This window comes from Canis lupus, chromosome 7 (genome assembly GCF_048164855.1).
Source record: "Canis lupus baileyi chromosome 7, mCanLup2.hap1, whole genome shotgun sequence".
Lineage (NCBI taxonomy): Eukaryota > Metazoa > Chordata > Mammalia > Carnivora > Canidae > Canis > Canis lupus.
In genome coordinates this window covers 18,615,114-18,637,507 of record NC_132844.1, presented here as the reverse complement: position 1 = coordinate 18,637,507, position 22,394 = coordinate 18,615,114, and positions in this window count along the sequence as shown.

Genomic DNA, 22,394 nt, shown 5'->3' with positions numbered 1-22,394 from the left:
TGGAGGTTCTTGTAGACCGCTACAAAAACTTTAGCTGTTAGTATATGGAGTCAAAAGTCTATGAAATGAATCCTCTACAGACTTATAAAGAATTGTAGCTGTCTGTTATGCAGAGAATATAGTGTACAAAGCAAATGAAGAAGTGTGAAAATTAGAAAATGTCTTTTTCTAGGATGGTGGTATTGATACCATAGTCACGTTCCAAGTATAGTTTGAAAATGGAGCCAACAGAATTTTCTGACAGATTAATTATAGGGTATGAAAGAAAGAGAACAATTAAAGATTGCATTAAGATTTGCTTGTGTAATACGAAGGATGAAGTTGCCACAGCTTAGATGGAAAAGATGGAGGAGCAGATTTAGAAGTGTAAGAAAGGAATTCTGTTTTGAATTGTTACTTTTAAGGTATTTACTTAAATAAAGAAAGGAAGGAAGAAAGAAAAGAAGGAAGGAAAGGAAGGAAGGATGAACAAACTTAGTTTTTTTATAAGATAGGTTAAAGACATGCTCCAAAAAAGAGGAAGAAAACAATTGTATTGTTAATGAGTCAAATAAATGAAAATTGAGATTTAACTATTGCATTAAATACTAGAACTGAGAGAAATTTGCTTTTAGAATTGGAGAAATGAGTGGATGTAAAGAACCTAGCATAATTGGAAAAAATATGATTTTGAGACAAAAGGAGAAAATTGTTGGGATGATGAGATTAAGTAGGTAAAATCGGATGGATTCTAGTGCACAAGTAGAGGACATGGCCATGGCTGGGATCACTGAGAATCCATCCAGAAGAACAGGAGGTAAGACAGGATATTTCCACAGATACAGGGAGATTGTAGATGTAAGGGGAACATGGAGAATTTATCCTCTAATTGCATCTGTATTATCAGTAAATAAGGGTAACTGATCAACAGTGGCTGAAGAGAAGAGAGCAGAATTGGTCAAATGGAAGAGTGGATTCCGAAGGGTAGCATGATTGCTGGGTTATACAAAGAAACTGAGATTAGAAATATAAGAGTAAACCAGGATCAGTGGCTCTCTTGATAAATCTCTGGGATCATGGCCTATCCACATCTGTGATCTTAGAGTCTTCACATAAAACACTCTGTCCCTCTAGTTGGAACACTGTGTGTGACTGTGATAAAAATATTTGGCTCTATCTTTCATTGGTTGAGTTCCAGCCCAGAGAAAACATGTTGTGATTGGACATTTTTAAGTATATTCCATTCTAGTTATTAGTTTATATCTTATCTAAGTACAATTCATGCTTGTGAAATTATCCCAAAAGGAAATTGTCACTTCTTTTGTTACAGAAGATTTTCTGGAAAAGTCGTCTGTGCTTCTAAAACTTTAATGATGTGTGCAGCACCTTCAAGACTTTGTTCTTATCTGATTGTGATGAATGGACTCAAGCCAGTTTGGCTGTGCAGCAATTGTTGGGTACTTTAAGTAAATATTGGTAGCCTGTGGCAGATAGAGAGGTAAGTAGGGGCTATGCATCTTTTCTACCACCATCTCAATGCCAGCTGGTATGTTACAATAACTGCAAGTCTTATTCCAAAATCTGATAAAGATACAAACATTGAGTATAAAGCCAACACAAAACAGCCAAGCAATCTGTTCACATAGGCTTAATGAAGATCACACTCTCTGTCCTGACACATTCGAGGGAGCACCTTGATAGGATGTTTTTCACTCAGATGTAGAGGTAGCAATATTCTAATGGTAGAATAAACCAAAACTTTAGTCAGATGGTTGGAAGACTCTCCTTTGTAATGTATCCCCATGTATGAGAATGTTAGACTTACTGGTTTCATACATGTTATTCATTTTTTTTAAAAGCTAATGACCTTATCTTTATCTTTATTTATTTTATTTTTTTATTAGAGTTCAATTTGCCAACATCTAGCATAACACCCAGTGCTCATCTCATAAAGTGCCCCCCACAGTGCCCACTACCCAGTCACCCCAACCCCCGCCTACCTCCCTTTCCACCACCCCTGTTCGATTCCCAGAGTTAGGTGTCTCTCATGTTCTGTCATCCTCACTGATATTTTCACGCATTTTCTCTCCTTTCCCCTTTATTCCCTTTCACTATTTTTTATATTCCCCAAATGAATGAGACCATATAATGTTTGTCCTTCTCCGATTGACTTACTTCACTCAGCATAATACTCTCCAGTTCCATCCACATTGAAGCAAAGGGTGGGGAAGCAGTAAAATCTTTCTAGTCTAATCGTATCTTTTAACACCACTCATCTCATTGATGAAGAAACAATGTCAACATCTCTAATAACAATAACCCCTGCCCATATATATTCCAATAACAATATTGAAGTATTAGAGCACTCTACAGTGTAGATTCCTGATTCAGATAGTGCAGGTACTAACCAAACACACTTTGGTTATAGTTAAGGTTAACTATAACCTTAAACAGAGAATATCACAATGATATAATATTCATTTTACATGGAGTAATTGCTTTTGACTATTCAAAATCGGGGCCAGGGGCAGTCCGAGTGGCTCAGCGGTTTAGCACCGCCTTCAGCCCAGGGTGTGATCCTGGAGACTCAGGATCGAGTTCCGCGTCAGGCTCCCTGCATGGAGCCTGCTTCTCCCTCTGCCTGTGTCTCTGTGTCTGTCTGTCTCTCTCTCTGTGTCTCTCATGAATGAATGAATGAATGAACGAATGAATGAATGAATGAATCAATCAATCTTAAAAAAATATCCGAGCCAGATAACATTGCATCACACTTGAACCAATACCCTTAATTCATGCTATTTGCATGTATGTGTATATAATCTATTTTAACTTCTTCCTGGCTGATATGTATGTAAAATAATAAATTTGAGGATGAGTTACATTTGATTATAATAATGCATTTTGAATAAATGCATGACTCTTTAAAATTTTCTGTAGACAACCTAAATGAGGATGCACTATGAATTTTTAATGATTTTTAATACTAATCAAAGTAAATATAGTTTTCAATATGAAATTATGTTTTTGGAATAGCATAAATATGAAATATATCAATTCTATAGTATTAATTAATATTAATATAGATTACATCACTAGATGTACCAAATTATCTCTCTTTGGTAGCCTAGCAGAGCATAAATTATACCAAAAACCAGAATGTTTTTGAAAACTGTAATTACATTGCTCTTTCTAATTCCATTGCACAGAATCTATCTTAATACTCCTTTGAGGAGTGCTGGGGTGGTGTAGTTGGTTAAGTGTCGACTCTTGGTTTTGGCTTAGGTCTTGGCTTTGGCTCAATGTACTGAGCCCTACATTGGACTCCATGCTCAAAATGCAGCCTGCTTGAGATTCTCTCTCCCTCTGACCCTTCCACTTGTGCTGTGTCTGTCAAATAAATAAATTTAAAAAAATATTCCTTTGACAAAATATCTGAAAATAGAGGAGTCATATTTCCCTGGCTTGAATTATTTTTAATTAATGTATTGCTTCTCTAATAATTAGTGATAAAACAAATTTCATTTAAATTTTCTTAAGTTTTTAAGATGAAAATTCTTAGTATGCCAAATGGAAGATTTTTCTTTTACTCTTAGTACTAGATTTATTAATTCTGTAGTGAAATAAGTAGGGCATTTTTCATGATAATACTTTCTCCTATTTTATAGTATTCATTTTACTATTTATTATCAAAATATTCTATGAAGAATCATTTTTTTAAAATTTTATTTATTCATGAGAGACACAGAGGCAGGCTCCTCCCCGGGAGCCTGATGTGGGACTCAATCCCAGAACTCCAGGAACACAACCTGAGCCAAAAGCAGATGCTCCAGCACTGAGCCACTCAGGCACCCTGAAGAATCATTTTTTATACACCTTTACCTGCTCTACATTGTTCCAATATAAATAAAAATGCTCATCTCCAACCATTCATTCATATGATCACTAACAACATTCTAAACCTTTATTTAATAATAATTAAACAAAGGCCTCAGAATATTTGAATACAAAGTAAAACACAGGTCAAAAGATTAAAATATGATGGAATATGAACAAAGGGGGAAAAAGAGGAAGAGCAGTAGTAATACAAGGGGAAGATACAGATGAAACAAGCAGACAACCAGAAGAGGAAAGTAGAGATAAATACAAGCATGAGATTACTCTCCAGTTAAGTTGGTTCCCATAATCTAGAATTCAAAAATTAAATACAACAAAAATTCATTCAAAATGGAATTTACACTTATATGTAAAATCCAAAGTTGTAAAACTCTAGAAGATGATATAGGAGAAGCCTAAGTAACCGTTGGTATGATGATGCCTTTTTAAAGACAACACCAAAAAGACGATCCATGAAAGAAGTAATTAATAAGCTGGATGTCATTAAAATTAAAAACTTTTTGGATTGTGAAAGACAATATCAAGAGAGTTAGAAAAAAAAGAAAAGGGCCATAGTCTGGGATAAAATTTTTGCAAAAGACATAATCTGATAAAGGATGGTTATCAAAAATATACAAAAAATACTTTAAACTTAATAAGAAAACAATTTGATTAAAAAGTGGGCCAAATACCTTGACATCTCACCTAAGAACATTATAGACATAGCAAATAATTATGTCAAATTAAAACAAGAGACCACTACTCATCTATTAGAATGGCCCAAATCCAAAACACTAACACCAAATGTTGTTGAAGATATATAACAGAAACTCTCCTACATTTCTAGTGGAAATGCAAAATGGTACAACTACTTTGGAAGATAGTTCGGCAATTTTTTTTTTTTTTTTTTTTACAAATTGTTTGTACAAACTGTTTTTACAAACACACTCTAACCATACAATCCAGCAACCATGCCCACGCCGTTGATTCAAATGGGTTGAAAATTTATGTTCACATAAAAAATTGCACGGAGCTTTGCTTTGTCTATAGCAGCTTTACGCATAATTGCCAAAGCTTGGAAGCAAACAAGATGTTCTTCAGTAGATAATGGTGAATAAACTGTGTCATTCAGACAATGGAGTATTATTCAACACTAAAAAAAAAAAAAAAAAAAAAAGAGCTACTATCAAAAATATAAAAAGACAGGGATGGGGGCCCCTGGGTGGCTCAGTCAGTTAAGCATCTGACTTGTTTTGGCCTCAGGTCATGATCTCATGGTCATGAGATCAAGCTCTGTGTCGGGTTCTGCACTCAGCATGGAGTCTGCTTCAAGATTCTCCTCTCCCTCTTGCACTCTTTCTTTCAAAAAAATAAGTAAAGTCTTAAAGAAGATACAGATAAACTTTAAATGCATATTAAACTTTAAATGCATATTACTAAATGAAAAGAACCCAATGCAGGAAAGGCTTCATATGATATAATTCTGGAAAAGGCAAAACTATAGAGACAGTAATAAAGGCCAGTATTTGCCAGGCGTGGCAGGGAAAAGATAAATAGGCAAAGCACAGAGATTTTTAAGACTGTGAAAATACTCGGTATAATACTTAATGATGGATTTATGTCATTGCACATTTGCCCTAACCCACTGAATGTACATCAAGAGTGAACCTTAAGGTAAATTATGGCCTTTGGGTGATTATGATGCATCAATGCAGGTTTATCCTTGGTAAAAAAAAAAAAAAAAAAAAAAAAAAAAAAAAAAAAGTACCACTGTGGTGTTAACAATAATGGAGACTCTGCATGTGTGGAAGCAGGGGATATGGGGAAAATCTCTGTGGCCTCATAATTTTATTGTAAATCTTAAACTGCTCTAAACAGGGTTTATAAAAAAATACAATATTCACAAGGGAGATTTTAGGTATAGAAAAACAGCTCAGGAAAAATATAAGAAATATTATATCAGGGGATCCCTGGGTGGCTCAGCGGCTTAGCGCCTGCCTTTGGCCCAGGGCACGATCCTGGAGTCCTGGGATGGAGTCCCACGTCGGGCTCCCGGCATGGAGCCTGCTTCTCCCTCTGCCTGTGTCTCTGCCTCTCTCTTTCTCTATGTCTATCATGAATAAATAAATAAAAACTTAAAAAAAAGAAAGAAATATTATATCAATGGAAACATGCTTCCCCCTCAACCTTTAACATCTCCATCCCTAACCTTCACTCTCATCTGTTGACTTTATTTCTTCTTCACCAAGAAAATTGAAGCAGAGAAACACTTTTATAGACTACCACTACTGTACCTATCGACTTTCTACATCTTTGTCCATGTACTTCCTCTTTGTTTCTACAGATAAGCTGAAAACACTTCTCACCAAGGCCATTTCTTCATTTGTGCAATTGTTCCCATGCCTTCTTGCTTATTTAAAAACACTGTTCTAGCGATTCTCTCTTTATTTCCATAATTGGCATTTTTTCCACTTGTAACTGAAGAGTTTATCAGAATAAAAATATACTATTCCTCTCACCATTAAAAAATAAATAGTCTCTCGACCTTACATTGCCTTCCAGGAGAGCCCCATTTCTCTCCTCCTATTATATAGCAAAATTCCTTGAGAAACTCCTGCATTCTTCAATTTCCCTTTTCCCATTTCCTCATGTCCCCATTATCTTAAGATTTCATCTCACTACCCTCTACAACTCTCTTATAAATAGCACCAATAATTATCTCTTTATTAAGTCTTCAGGACACTATTTGGTTTTTCTCCTGCCTCTCAAGCTACTCCTTCTCAGTCTCTTTTACGGGTCTTACTTGCCATGTCTTTAACCTCTAAGTGTGGCATATTTTAGGGCTGATTCCCCAAATGACTTCTCTAATCTATCTCTTTTCTCTCTTCAGATCACATCTGATAATATACCCAAGTTTATATTTCCAGCCAGATCTTTCACTTGAATACTAATATACATATATATTAGTTTTGTATTACTCCTATAACAAATTACAACAAACAAGTTTAAAACAACACAGATTTATTTTCATACAGTTCTGAAGGTCACAAATCTAACATCACAGTGTCAGTAGAGGAGTTGCCTTTTGGAGATTTTGGGGAAAAATCCATTTGATCCTTGGATTTTCAGTTTCTAGAAGTTTCCTGCATTTCTTAGTTTGTGGCCATACCTTTGTATTACTCCAAACTTTTGCTTTCATCATCACATAACACCTCCTACTACTGATTCTGATCTCCTCTCTCCGTCTTATGAGGGCCTTTATGCTTACGTGAGCCCATATGGATAACCCAGGATAATTTCTCCATCTCAAAATTCTTAATCACATCTATAAAGTCCTTTTTGCCAGTATCCTTTACAGGTCCTAAGGATTAGAACATGAACATCTTTAAGGGGTTATTATTCAGTTTGCCACAGTATCCAACTGCCCACCAAGACCTCTATTTGAGTGTTATCTCAAATAAAATGGCCAAAACAGAGCTTCTGAGATTCCACCACAAACCAGTTCCTCTGCTCATTGCAACTCTGTTCTTAAAACTTCTTGGCCAAAAATGTTTGGTACCATCTTTGATTCATCTATTTCTCTAAAAGTCCCAAATCCAATTCTTTACTAAGCAAATCCTGTTGGATGGTCTTCAAAATTCAGAATACTATGACTTTTTATCATCTTCATGTCACTAGCCTGGACCATGTCACCATTATCTTCTGGCAGCAATATCCACTTTGCCTGAATTAAAAGCAGCCCTAGTGACCAGGAACCCAATATGGCCAAATCTGTTTACTCTGATCTTCACCATGTGCACCAGAATATGTGGCTGTCTCTTGAACCAGGAGGAGCAGAGAGCATTTTTGCTTACTTCTAATGTTGTCATACAGCTAGCATTTTTAAAGTCTTTTTAAAGTCACCTTGGGATCCCTGGGTGGCGCAGCGGTTTGGCGCCTGCCTTTGGCCCGGGGCGCGATCCTGGAGACCCGGGATCGAATCCCACGTCAGGCTCCCGGTGCATGGAGCCTGTTTCTCCCTCTGCCTGTGTCTCTGCCTCTCTCTCTCACTGTGTGCCTATCATAAAAAAAAAAATAAATAAATGAATAAAATAAAGTCACCTTAAATCCTTCTCAGAACAACATGAAGTATATAAAAATAGTAGTGAAGTGTTTAGTAAACAGCACTCATTAAACCCTCCTTCCCAATGGTGATGGGATTCCCCATCGCCTATAGGTTTAAATTCATACTCCTTAGCATGGATACGAAGCCTTCATGAAATAGCCTTACTCTGTTTCTAGGATCAGTTTGCACCATTCTAGAATCTAGGTGTTTAGGATTCTCTGCCCTGATAAGAACACATTCTTGCTTTTATCCTTTCCCCACGATTATAAATATTAAATATAAGCATATATTAAGTTTTTTGCTGGCAGTTATCCAGAATAACCAATGTGTCCTTTTATAAATTTTTGAAAGGAGTGTGTTAGGAACCATTGTCTCACACTTGTAATCAAAAAAGTTGTATCATCCCAATAGGAAGTGAGGTGTATTTGGGCATCTTCTAACAGGCAATCATATACATGTCTACATGGCAAGGAGATCTTTCATCTACCTGTTGTTTGGGTAAAGAGGGAATCTTGGGCTTTTGACTGCAGCTACTGTTAAATACTCAATACTTTGCAAATCTTCCTCTTACTATGTACTGCAGATTTTTTACTTTAAAAAGCCACCTAATTCTGATCTTTTATTGACGTTTATGGGTTGTAAGGTGTTTTACAATTACTCTCACCTGATCCTCCCTAAATCCTATGAATTAGAAATGACAGGTATCACTCTAAATTTTAATATGAGGAACTTGAGGCTGACCATTTATCTAAGTTGAAAGTGGCAGAACCAGAACCAGCTTTAAGATTAGGTCAGTTCTTTGTTTTATTTATTATACTACACTACAAATCAAGTTGTCCCTGTGTATATTCTCTTGCAATAATTTATAGTTAATGCCTCTTTCCGTGATATACTTGCTATATCTCTACCTACGTATTAACTTTTAACTGAGAAATCAGTTTCTGGAATATCTATTTTGGCATCTATTTTGGGCATCTATTTTTTTTTTTATACCCCTATGAAGGTAGGGTTTAAAAACTGTATTTTTGGTGCTTTTTATTAGCATTTTGTTTTTGTGGCTGTTAGGAAGTATTGGGCATCTATTTTTTTTTTATACCCCTATGAAGGTAGGGTTTAAAAACTGTATTTTTGGTGCTTTTTATTAGCATTTTGTTTTTGTGGCTGTTAGGAAGTATTGTAATTTTGAAGTTAGGTGTGATGTCTGTACAGATACATGAAACTCACACATTAATATTCCTGTCCTTATATTAATCCTTGAGACCAGAACAATGTATCATAAACTTGTTTTATAGTACCTAGTAGAGCAATAGGCACTATAATAGGTATATCAAACAAGATACCCTTGAACAAAGAGCTATGACAAAAGGAAGTAAAACTGACATACTGCCATGTTTTTGGTATATCTTTCCTGATAATATTATAACTAAAATAGTTTGGAAATAATACATTTATTCATCCAATGTCTTTTTAACATTGGCCTATGTGCCTGGCATATGATCTAGAACTGATATTGGCAAACTATGGTCTACTGGCCAAATCCTTTGGCTACCTTTTTTTGTAAATAAAAGTTTTATTAGAAAAAAAAATTACAATTCATATTACTTTTCTTCTAAAGTCCTCAAATGTCTTCCTATCTTATTTTTGCAAAAAAAACAAGGTTCTTAATATCTAAATTCCCTGGGCCTCCACCCAGCCCCCAGTCTCTCTCTAGCCTCATGTTCGGCTTCCCTTCACTTTGCTCACTTGCCTCTAGTTACATTGGGTTTGTGCTACCTTCTGAACTTGCCAGACGTAATTCTTCTCACACTTCTGCACTAGCTATTCTCCCTGAAAGAATCTTTTTCTTGCTCATATTCTTATGATTTTCTTCTCTGCTTCCTTCAGGGTTTAACACAAATATTACTTCTCAGTAAGATCTTTGGCCTTCTTATTTGAAATATGAACCTTTTATGTCCAACATTCTTGCTTTACTTTTTCTCCTTAATAATCATTACCATTAGTTCACTAGATATTTCCCTTATGTTATTTATATCTCTCTTCTCCACAAAACTGTAAGATTCATAAGAGCAGAAAGTTCTGAGTATATGGTGCAGCACCAATGCTGAAACAGTGCTTGAATCATAAGGGCTCAGTTAATTAATTTTAATTAAAAGTACAAAGTTGTTATTCAAAACTTTTGTCTTTGTGTTGTATTCAATGACAAAGTTTCATTTGTAATCTGTTCAATCTTCTACCAGCCTATATATAAAGGAGTGACACAATACTCCTGATTTTGAGAGCAACATCTAGAGAATCTCTCACTATTGTTTCTAAAAGTGTTGAAAAATTTCTGTCCCACACCAAGTGCCTTTGAAAGCCACGCATAGATATTTCTCCAGCAATGAAATTATAAAATTGTGAAAAAACTATAGATTGTTTTTTAATATAATGGGCCACGTTCATGATATGAATTTTTTCTTATCAAAAAAATATAACCAGGGACGCCTGGGTGGCTCAGTGGTTAGGCATCTGCCTTCAACTTGGGGTGCGAACCTGGAGTCCCCAGATCGAGTCCCGCATCTGACTCCCTGCATGGAGCCTGCTTCTCCCTCTGCCTGTGTCTATGCCTCTCTCTCTGTCTTTTATGAATAAATAAGTAAAATCTTAGAAAAAATATATATAACCAAATCACAAAAAATGCAATATTAGCATTATTGGTATAACTCTTATTTCAGGAATTAGCCTAGAATAAAGTAATTGGGACAGTTGCTGATTTTTCCTTTCAGCCCAGGCTCCAATAAGACTTGAAAGTCTGCACTTTAAAACAAAAAATAGGGGCAGCCCGAATGGCTCAGCGGTTTAGCGCCACCTCAGCCCAGGGTATGACCTTGGAGACCTGGGATCGAGTCCAGCATCAGGCTTCCTGCATGGAGCCTGTTTCTCCCTCTCTCTCTCTCTCTGTGTGTGTGTGTGTCTCATGAATAAATAAATAAAATCTTAAAAAAAATAAAACAACAAATAGTTGTTTTATTCACAATAAATGTTTGCATTATTTTTTAAAAATATTTTATTTATCCATGAGAGACATAGAGAGAGGGGCAGAGACATACACAGAGGGAGAAGGTGGCTTCCTGCGGAGCCTGATACAGAACTTCATCCCAGGACCCTGGGATCATGCCCTGAACTGAAGGCAGATGCTCAACCACTGAGCCACCAAGCTGTCCTTGTTACATTACTTTTTACTTCTTAAATGTTTTACTAAATATGTACCTTGATTACTGATTTTTTTGGTAACCTCTTAAATTTTATGCCAAAGGCAATTGCCTCACTTTCCTATCAACCCAGCTCTATTTCACGCAAGCTCTACTGCAAGAGAATAATAGATCAATATAAAGAATACCATTCACATGCTCTTATTTGCTACGCATAATTCCACCTAGCAAAACTAGAACTATCTAGCTTACTGACCAGGATGTTTTCTGCTATCACTATAAAATTTGAACTCATACTTACCATAGATATGGGAGGGTGGGCCCTTGTGATCATTGGTAAGTCTTTCAGCATTAAAAATCATAATAACCCTTAAAGAAATTCATTTCAAGCCTGAGTTTAATTAATAAGAAAATATGGATAGAGAGAAAACATTAAGTATGAAATTGCATATGGAAATTCAGAGTCCCACTGGACACTCAGAGAATAAACTGAAAGCTATTAGAAGTAAGAGGGTTCATTGTAGTAGTAGCCATGTGAAAAATACAGAAACTAGTAGCTTTTCTTCAGATCAGAACAAAGCAGTTGGGTATTAACTGGAAAATAGAATACAACAAAACTGAATTGAGATGTTTAATATCTGGACAGAAAAAAAAATGAAGGATCATTACATACTTGGATTGAAAGAGAGAATGCTACTAATTTAAATTTTTATATTAACCTACACATTTAGCATAATGCCAAATAAGAACCACTGGTACTTTTAGAACTTGGAGAAATTTGACTTTCAGAATGGCAGAGAAAGACCTCTGAAAATCCACTTCATTAAAGCATCTAGAATACTGGCAAAAATGTCAAAACTAATTTTCCGGGGGAAAAAAAAGGCTTGATGTTTTTATAACATTAAAAATCATGTCTCGTTATACAATATATATTGAAACTAGCAGTTTGAGACAAAATGAGTTAGGAGTGCCCACAAAGTCCCATTCCCAGAACTTTGCTACTAATTTACCTATCTGGCAGCATGCTGAAAAGCACCATTTTCAGGATTTGTCTTAGTTGGTCTTAGTTACAACTCTCCCTTTGAGTGAGGTGTCTATCTTCATGGCATTTGTCAAAAACATCAGTAGCAGTTTAACTTTACATTTATCTCAGGTGGCATTACTCGTTGGGGTTAACAAAAGGCTGATCAAAATACTTAAAAGGGAAAAATTGGAAGATGTTCATAGGAACTGTAAAAGCTAAGGCATATTTCAGAAATCTAAAAAGAAATATAGAAACCCATGTTCAGGGCTATGTACATGTCCAGAAAGGAGCTGGAAGAGCCCTAATATCTCACCTGTGACTACCTTGAGACTCTACAAGCAGAAAGTGAAAGCTAATACAAAGTGGTAAACTGCCTGCCATGGCCTTGAAACTAAGCCACAACATTCACAGAGTTCTTCAAAGAATGAGAGACCTATTTGATCTAAGCATTTAAGGAAATATCTGTTCATTCATTAGATGACCACTGAGCAAATCAAGTATAGATTTCAGGGGCCACACAGGACAAAGAATATAGACCATACATAATGAATCCAGGAAAATCACGAAGTGAACAGCAACAACATTTATAACAACAACAAAAAAAAAACCCTGTGGAAGAGGATTCTGATTTCTAGAATTGCCATATAATTAATTGATTGATCACTTGATTAATTGATTGAGTTTAACAGTCATACTGAGGTGTAATTAGTACACAAAATACCACACATATTTAATATGTACAATTTTGTGAGTTTGAGCAGACATCCACCCATGAAATCATTAATACGATCTAGTGTCCCTCTTCATCTCTTACTACAGTCTTTGGGATAAACTTTAATTTATCTAATATAAGGATGGCTACCCATGCTTTCTTTTGAGGACCATATGAATGGTAAATGGTTCTCCAACCTTTTATTTTCAGGCTGTAGGTGTCCTTCTGTCTAAAATGTGTCTCTTGTAGACAGCAAATAGATGGGTCTTCTTTTTTATCCAGTCTGAAACCCTGCGCCTTTTGATGGGGTCATTAAGGCCATTCACGTTCAGAGTTACTACTGAAAGATATGAATTTAGTGTCATCATGATACCTATTCAGTCCCTGTTTTTGTGGGTTGTTCCCTTGGACTTCCTCTTTCTATTACAGACTCCTCCTTAGTATTTCTTGCAGATCTGACTTGGTGGTCACACATTCTTTCAGTTTCTGCCTATCTTGGAAGCTCTTTATCTCTCCTTCTATTCTGAATGAGAGCCTTGCTGGATAAAGTATTCTTGGCTGCATGTTCTTCTCATTTAGGACCCTGAATATATCCTGCCAGCCCTTTCTGGCCTGTCAGGTCTCTGTGGAGAGGTCTGCTGTTAATCTAATATTTCTCCCCATAAAAGTTAGAGATTTCTTGTCTCTTGCAGCTTTAAGGATCTTTTCTTTATCTTTGGAATTTGCAAGTTTCACTGTTAATGTCAAGGTATTGAGCAGTTTTTATTGATTTTAGGGGGGGGATCTCTCTATTTCCTGGATCTGAATGCCTATTTCCCTTCCCAGGTTAGGAAAGTTCATTAACCCAATCAAGGTAATAAATATATCAATCAACTTTAAAAATTTCTTCACACCCCTTTGGTTTGGTTTGGTTTTGTGGTAAGAACATTTAAGAAATCTACCTTCCTAACAAATGTATAAATTGCACAGTACAGTATTGTTAACTACAGGCATTATGTTGTACAATAGGTCTCTAGAAAATTTAGTCTTGCATGACCAAAACTTTATACACATTAAATAACTCTCTATCTTGCACCTCTCCCAACCCTAGCAAGCACCATCAAATTCTTTGCTTCTATGAGTTTGACTATTTTAAATACTTCATGTAAATGGGATCATGCAATATTTGCCCTTCTGTGACTACTTTATTTCATTTAGTGTTATTTTTCTCTTTAGATAGATGCAGTATTTATCTCTGAATTATACCTAAATAAATTTAATAAGTATAAAGCATAAAATAAACTGTCCAAAATTACTTATAATAGTTTCTGCAGACTAAATACAGGTGACTTGTTTAGTTTTTATTCTAAAAAACCTAAAAAAAATCCCCAGGAGCATCTGCGTGGCTCAATGGTTGAGCATCTGCCTGGGACTCATGTGGTGATCCCCGGGTCCCGGGATCCAGACCGCATTGTGCTCCCCATAGGGAGCCTGCTTCTCCCTCTGCCTATGTCTCTGCCTCTCTCTGTGTGTCTCTCATGAATAAATAAATAAAATCTAAAAAAAAAAGTCCCCAAATTTTCAGAAATCCCTTCATGGACCAAGACATCATTTATTTATTTTTTGTTAGATTGGTCATGTGACTCCAATGATATTATAGCTTTATTAACAGATGTCATTATTCTAAGCACTGGGTTAGAAAAATTGATTGTCCCTTTTTTTAAGATTTTAGTTATTTATTCATGAGAGACACACACACACACACACAGAGGCAGAGACACAGGCAAAGGAAGAAGCAGGCTCCATGCTGGGAGCCAGTGTGGGACTTGATCCCAGGATCCCAGGATCATGTCCTGGGCTGAAGGCAGATGCTCAAATGCTGAGCCACCCAGGTGTCCCAATTGGTCCTTCCTAAAAAATCATTTTATATGTATTTCAACAAGGAAAAGGAACATAAAAAATTTTCAAATCTCCTATGAAAAATATTTTGTAAATAAACTGAGTCCATAATGTACAACAGAAACAAATTTGGATAATATAAATCAATGTGCTTAATGCACTTTGGAACCTCAAAAAACTACTTTATTTTTCAAAGCACTTTTCTTTATTATTTTATTTCTTAAACAAGTATCTTTAAGCCAGATTTTTATCCTTTACATTTTTATATTGCTCTTATGTGGGCAATTTAAAAAAAATTAATGTAGTGACTTGGGCCTTAAAAAGTAATTAAAATAGGGATCCCTGGGTGGCGCAGCGGTTTGGCGCCTGCCTTTGGCCCAGGGCGCGATCCTGGAGACCCGGGATCGAATCCCACGTCAGGCTCCTGGTGCATGGAGCCTGCTTCTGTCTCTGCCTCTCTCTCTCTCTGTGACTATCATAAAAAAAAAAAAAAAAAAAAAAGTAATTAAAATAGACTCAATCTTATTAATATACATTTCTTCATAATTTGACCCAACAACTGGTCACATATAACACTAATGATGACTACCTATTCACTGTCAATAACCACAATATTAGTAGAGCTATTCACAAGTGGAAATGAAACAAAAAAAATTGTTATAACTTAACTTTTAATATCCTGTGTTCATTTAAAACACATTTGTTTAAAAAAAAATCTTGTTAGTAGCATTTGCAATAGAGATATTTTGCTAATATACATTTCAGAAGAGCTGACACATCTTGTTTATATTTTTAGCATGAAAGAAAATAAAAAGATAAACCCTGGTTGAATATTAAAATCTTTCATTAGACTGTTTTTCCTAAATTTATAACTACTCTGGAACCACTAGAGGGCAAGCTTTACATTATAATAAACAAGAATTCACTTTCACATCCATTGTAGTGAGCACTTAAGATGTTTAAAAATGACTGTATTAAGAGTAGAAATTTGTCACAGTAAAACTAACTCCTTTTTGAGAGATAAATTAATATAAATAATTTTTTACATATATCTTTAGCTACTCAAGTGCAGTAATTTTTAAATTTTAACCCTTTTTTTAGAAACAGTGTTGAAGAATCATATACAATCTGCCTCTTCATAAAATTACGTTCAATATCAAGTAAATACCATTTCCTAGTGTTTAGTTTACAAATAAATTAGTGATTGAACTTATCTGTGTGTTCTTTTTGTCCTGTCTTCTATATAAGGGAGAAGGAATTTAGCATCAAACTTTAGCAGCTGCGGTTAGGTCAAAATCTTTGTACACGGCACAGAGTTCCTCAATCATCAAAAAAATAACAAGACACAAAGAAAAACCACTTTGAAAACACAACTTATTTATAGAATGTGTGTGTGTGTGACATATGTCATAAAATTCCTGTTTCAATATAAAAATCTTGTAGTTAGCTGAATCTAAAGTCACTATAATCTTTGCACCAAGATGTGTTTACCAATCTATATTAACAGATATCCTACAGTTCCTTCTCAGTTTTTTGGGGAGTGTGTTCTGCTGCCCAGGAGAAATGGATCCTTAGACATTCACATTGTATATAACTATATTTGATGATTGGTATAGCAGATATTGAGCACTTAGCATGTTAAACTGTGTGACTTGCTCAAAAGCACACAGTTGGTGACTGGTTTAGCTTAGGTTACTACTGATACTTGCCACTTTTCAAAAGAGATTTATTTTTTTCAAGTAAATGTTCAGCATCCAAAACCTAACACAGAAATGCAAGGTATTTGAATCATTAGATTGGCATCTGAAGAAGGATGACCTCAGTCTAAGAAGTGGCCCAGCTACAATCAAATTAAAATTTGAACTCTTGAGTAACCACCACCTGTAACTCTTGGGTAACATGAGAAATACTAGATATTTCTCTCTAAGTACCTTTTAATTAAAAAAAAAAAAAAAGCTGTTATGGTATAAGAGCGAGGTAGATGAAATGGACACAAATTCAAGATCATAAATCTATTTTGTGGAAATCATTATATTTCTCTTTTACTAAAATTAATTACCGGTGACTCACTGTGGTAGACTAGATGCATCAAATGTCCCAGTCAATGGCTTCCCTGATTCCATGTCATGGATAATTTCACTTAGCTAGTGCCATGTGAGCATGACAATGCTGGCCTTGTGCGCACAGGTTTGTGATAAATTCATGAAAGAAGACACTCAGAAGAGAGCCAGCAACTAACTCCAGAAGCAGAGCTAACTGACTCTTAACCCACTAAGAACAATGAGGGGGTTTAGCTGTGTACAACTATGGTAGGCAGAATGATGATCCCCCCAAAATATACATGTTATAGTTCCTAGAACCTGTAAATAGATAAATAACACCTAAATGATAAAAGGACCATAGCAAATTGATTAAATTGAGAATCTTAAAATGGGAAGGTTATCCTGGATTGTCTGGGTGAGTCCAGTATAATCACAAAGGGTTTCTAGAAGAGAGAGGCAAAAGGGTCAGGGAAGGAGATCAGAGACAAATAGAGGTTTGACGATGCTACACACTGCTTTTAAGATAGAAGAAGAGGCCATGAATCCAAGAATGCACATGGCCTATAGAAACTGGAGAAGACAAGGGAATAGGTTTTTCTCTTGGGCTTCCAGAAGGAAGAGAGTCCTGCTGAAACCTTCACGGTAGCCATGTTAGATCCATTTCTGACTTCTAACCACTAAAACTGTAAAAAAATAAATTTTGTTGTTTGAACCATTAAATTTGTGGTAATTTGTTAGAGCTCCAGTAGAGAACTAGTGCAGTAGCCTTGCCTGTAGATTCATGAGTTAAATAAGCTGTTTTCATTTCAATTCTAAGTGGTGGGGTATTTTTTTACCCCAATGCTAGCTGATATACTCTTTGAAGCAGAGATTTTTTTCTTTGTATATTTTTATACACACCAACTATTTAAGAAAGTAAAACATATGTTTGGAACCCAAAACCGACAACATGTACAGAATAAGCAAATGAGTAAGACAAGAAAGAGGAGGAGAACTATATTACCACATTTATCTTTGTCAATGTTCTTTTTCAAAATGTACACTTTATCCCATTTAATTCATAAACAACCATACAGAGTAAATAATTGTAATGTTGCATTTTAAAAATAACCAAAACACATATATAATATATATGCAGCTGGAAATTAAAACACTTAGAACTAAGTTCAAGTCCTATTAATAATGATGTTTATAACTTTCTGAACCATAGCATTAAGAAAAAAATAATAGGGGATCCCTGGGTGGCGCAGCGGTTTAGCGCCTGCCTTTGGCCCAGGGCGCGATCCTGGAGACCCGGGATCGAGTCCCACATCAGGCTCCCGGTGCATGGAGCCTGCTTCTCCCTCTGCCTGTGTCTCTGCCTCTCTCTCTCTCTCTCTCTCTCTCTCTCTGTGACTATCATAAATAAATTAAAAAAAAAAAAAGAAAAAAATAATAATGTGATTTTTACACTATAATATTGTCAGCGTACAATATTATACAAAATCTGTAGCCAGAAGATTTATATTAAATTCTATGCTTCAGCAGAATGTGTTTTCAGATGAAAGCTTGCCTCTGTCAGAAGTAATGCAATTATCAAGCAGTAGCAGAAACAGAAAAATATTTCATTAGTTTTACTTTAAATATGTATATGTAAATACTATCAAGAAAATTTAATATTATAATAAGAAATTCTGATTTTAATAACTTTGCTAAGGACTTTGGGACTAATGATGTCTTTCAAATCTTTTCTAAAGTTTGTTTCATCAGAAACATCAATTCCAATCATGAAAGGACAAACACCAATGTGTAGAGTATTACAAGAGAAAATTTCATCCAGTTCTCAATGTTGACTGTATATAGCTTCTCAATTGGAATTAAGACATTTCATAAGTGAGCATTGCAAAACACAACTAATAGTGTTTTCCTCTTTCTCTCACAAAGTACTTGCCTCTTTAATAGATGTTCTGAAGAAACACTTAGCTTAATACTGATAATTAATCATCTAAAGCAATGCTATCCAATAGGGAAAAAATAAACAAATGAAATTAATTTTAAGAATATCTTTTATTTAATATAATACATCTAAAATATAATTTCAAAAGTAAATCAACAAAATTTTATTATTTTACAGTCTTTTCCTCATGCTAAGTCTTTAAAATTTAATGTGTATTTTATACTTATTTCATATCTCAATTCAGGCTACTCGCAGTTAAGTCCTCAATAGTCACATGTTGTCAGTAGCTATCATATTGGATATCCCAGCCCTAAAGAGAAATAGAGGGGTGGCATGGGGGAAAGATTATTTCAATCCACTTTGTACAAAAGGAGATTGAAAAATAATTGGAGTATCCTATAATTGCTTTTATGGATGGATCACAGAATTAAAAATCTACATTCGTAGGACCTGGAAATTATTTTAAAAAGTGCTCTGGATGCATCTGGTCTTCTGTATAGGTTTTGGGAACTACTGATACCATGTTAAAGTGGCTGTAAATGATGACTGGTTAACAGAGTAGCAAAGGTTCTAGAGTCAGAACATTTAGATTATAGAGTCTCAAAGACCTTGATTGAGATCAGACTGACTTTTTGCCAGTGAAACACAACCAAATTACCTTTCTTTCTGAGCCTTGGTCTTTGATGACGTGAATAATATATACCTTATAAAATCATTAATGATTTAGATAAAACAATTCCTGTGTATAAAGAATCTTTCAGAGTCCTAAATAATTATGGGTTTTACTAATTATAATATGGTGCTAATGAACCCAAAGCATGGAGTTTTATCATGAAATGGGCCCTAGTTCTATAATTCTTCCATGATTCCAAGTGGCATTTCTGATTCTAGCTATCTCTCTTGAAATTCTGAGGCTTAGGGTACCCTAACAAAATACCACAGATTGAGTGGCTTAAACAACAAAAATTTATTTTCTCACAGTTCTGGAGAATAGAAATCTAAGATCAAGGTTCTGTCAGGGTTGGTTTCTGGTGAGACATTTTATTGGCTTTTAAATAGGTGCTTTTTTATTGTCTTCATAAGACTTCTCTGTGCAAGTGCAGAGAGAGAAAGGGTTCTCTGGTGTCTCCCTTATCTTATAAGAACACCAGCCATGTTGGATTAGGGCTCCACCATTATGACATCATTTAAATTTAAATACCTCGTTAAGGCCCTGTCTCCAAATACAATCACATTGAGATTTAGGGGTTCAACATATAAATTTGAAAATTCAGTCCATAACAGTGCCACTGGGTAGTACCACTATGTAGTTATTGCCCAAACACACATCTGCAAACTTCCTGCCCAGGAAAGTTATATCTGCTTGACCTTTGAAACTTCCTCTTTTCTTTGATAACACCCATATTTTAGTGTGAAATTAGTTTTTTGGATTTATAATCTTTTGGAAGCAACTGTTTTATCAATTCTTTTTTTTTAATAATAAATTTATTTTTTATTGGTGTTCAGTTTGCCAACATACAGAATAACACCCAGTGCTCATCCCATCAAGTGCCCCCCTCAGTGCCCATCACCCATTCACCCCCACCCCCCACCCACCTCCCCTTCCACCACCCCTAGTTCGTTTCCCAGAGTTAGGAGTCTTCATGTTCTGTCTCCCTTCCTGATATTTTCTACCCATTTCTTCTCCCTTCCCTTCTATTCCCTTTCCCTATTATTTATATTTCCCAAATGAATGAGACCATATAGTGTTTGTCCTTCTCCGATTGACTTATTTCACTCAGCATAATACTCTCCAGTTCCATCCACGTCGAAGCAAATGGTGGGTATTTGTCATTTCTAATGGTTGAGTAATATTCCATTGTGTACATAAACCACATCTTCTTTATCCATTCATCTTTCGATGGACACCGAGGCTCCTTCCACAGTTTGGCTACTGTGGACATTGCTGCTAGAAACATCGGGGTGTAGGTGTCCTGGCGTTTCATTGCATCTGAATCTTTGGGGTAAATCCCCAACAGTGCAATTGCTGGGTCGTAGGGCAGATCTATTTTTAACTCTTTGAGGAAACTCCACACAGTTTTCCAGAGTGGCTACACCATTTCACATTCCCACTACCAGCATTACCTTAATTCCAAAACCAGACAAAGATCCCACCAAAAAGGAGAATTATAGACCAATATCCCTGATGAACATGGATGCAAAAATTCTCAACAAGATACTAGCCAATAGGATCCAACAGCACATTAAGAAAATTATTCACCATGACCAAGTAGGATTTATCCCCGGGACACAAGGCTGGTTCAACACTCGTAAAACAATCAATGTGATTCATCATATCAGCAAGAGAAAAACCAAGAACCATATGATCCTCTCAATAGATGCAGAGAAAGCATTTGACAAAATACAGCATCCATTCCTGATCAAAACTCTTCAGAGTGTAGGGATAGAGGGAACATTCCTCAACATTTTAAAAGCCATCTACAAAAAGCCCACAGCAAATATCATTCTCAATGGGGAAGCACTGGGAGCCTTTCCCCTAAGATCAGGAAGAAGACAGGGATGTCCACTCTCACCACTGCTATTCAACATAGTACTGGAAGTCCTAGCCTCAGCAATCAGACAACAAATAGACATTATAAAGGCATTCAAATTGGCAAAGAAGAAGTCAAACTCTCCCTCTTCGATGATGACATGATACTCTACATAGAAAACCCAAAAGCCTCCACCCCAAGATTGCTAGAACTCATACAGCAATTTGGCAGCGTGGCAGGATACAAAATCAATGCCCAGAAGTCAGTGGCATTTCTATACGCTAACAATGAGACTGAAGAAAGAGAAATTAAGGAGTCAATCCCATTTACAATTGCACCCAAAAGCATAAGATACCTAGGAATAAACCTAACCAAAGAGGTAAAGGATCTATACCCTAAAAACTATAGAACACTTCTGAAAGAAATTGAGGAAGATACAAAGAGATGGAAAAATATTCCATGCTCATGGATTGGCAGAATTAATATTGTGATAATGTCAGTGTTACCCAGGGCAATTTACACGTTTAATGCAATCCTTATCAAAATACCATAGACTTTCTTCAGAGAGTTAGAACAAATTATTTTAAGATTTGTGTGGAATCAGAAAAGACCCCGAATAGCCAGGGGAATTTTAAAAAAAGAAAACCATAGCTGGGGGCATCACAATGCCAGATTTCTGCTTTATCAATTCTTAACTCTGTACTATTGTGATAATCATAAAGAAATGTGTTTTGGGGGATCCCTGAGTGGCGCAGCGGTTTGGCGCCTGCCTTTGGCCCCGGGCGCGATCCTGGAGACCCGGGATCGAATCCCACGTCGGGCTCCCGGTGCATGGAGCCTGCTTCTCCCTCTGCCTGTGTCTCTGCCTCTCTCTCTCTCTCTCTCTCTCTCTCTGTGACTATCATAAATAAAAATTAAAGAAATAAAAATTAAAAAAAAAGAAAGAAATGTGTTTTGGGCAATCTTATACATAATATAGGGCTACTAACTTGAGAAAATGGCCAAATTATAGCTTTATGGGGAAAGTATTTTAAATTTGACTCTAATCTTTCATTCCAAGTTTCCTTACCTATATAGAGCTCATCCTATCTTTGCCGATCTGTTTTTCTCATTTACTTTTTTG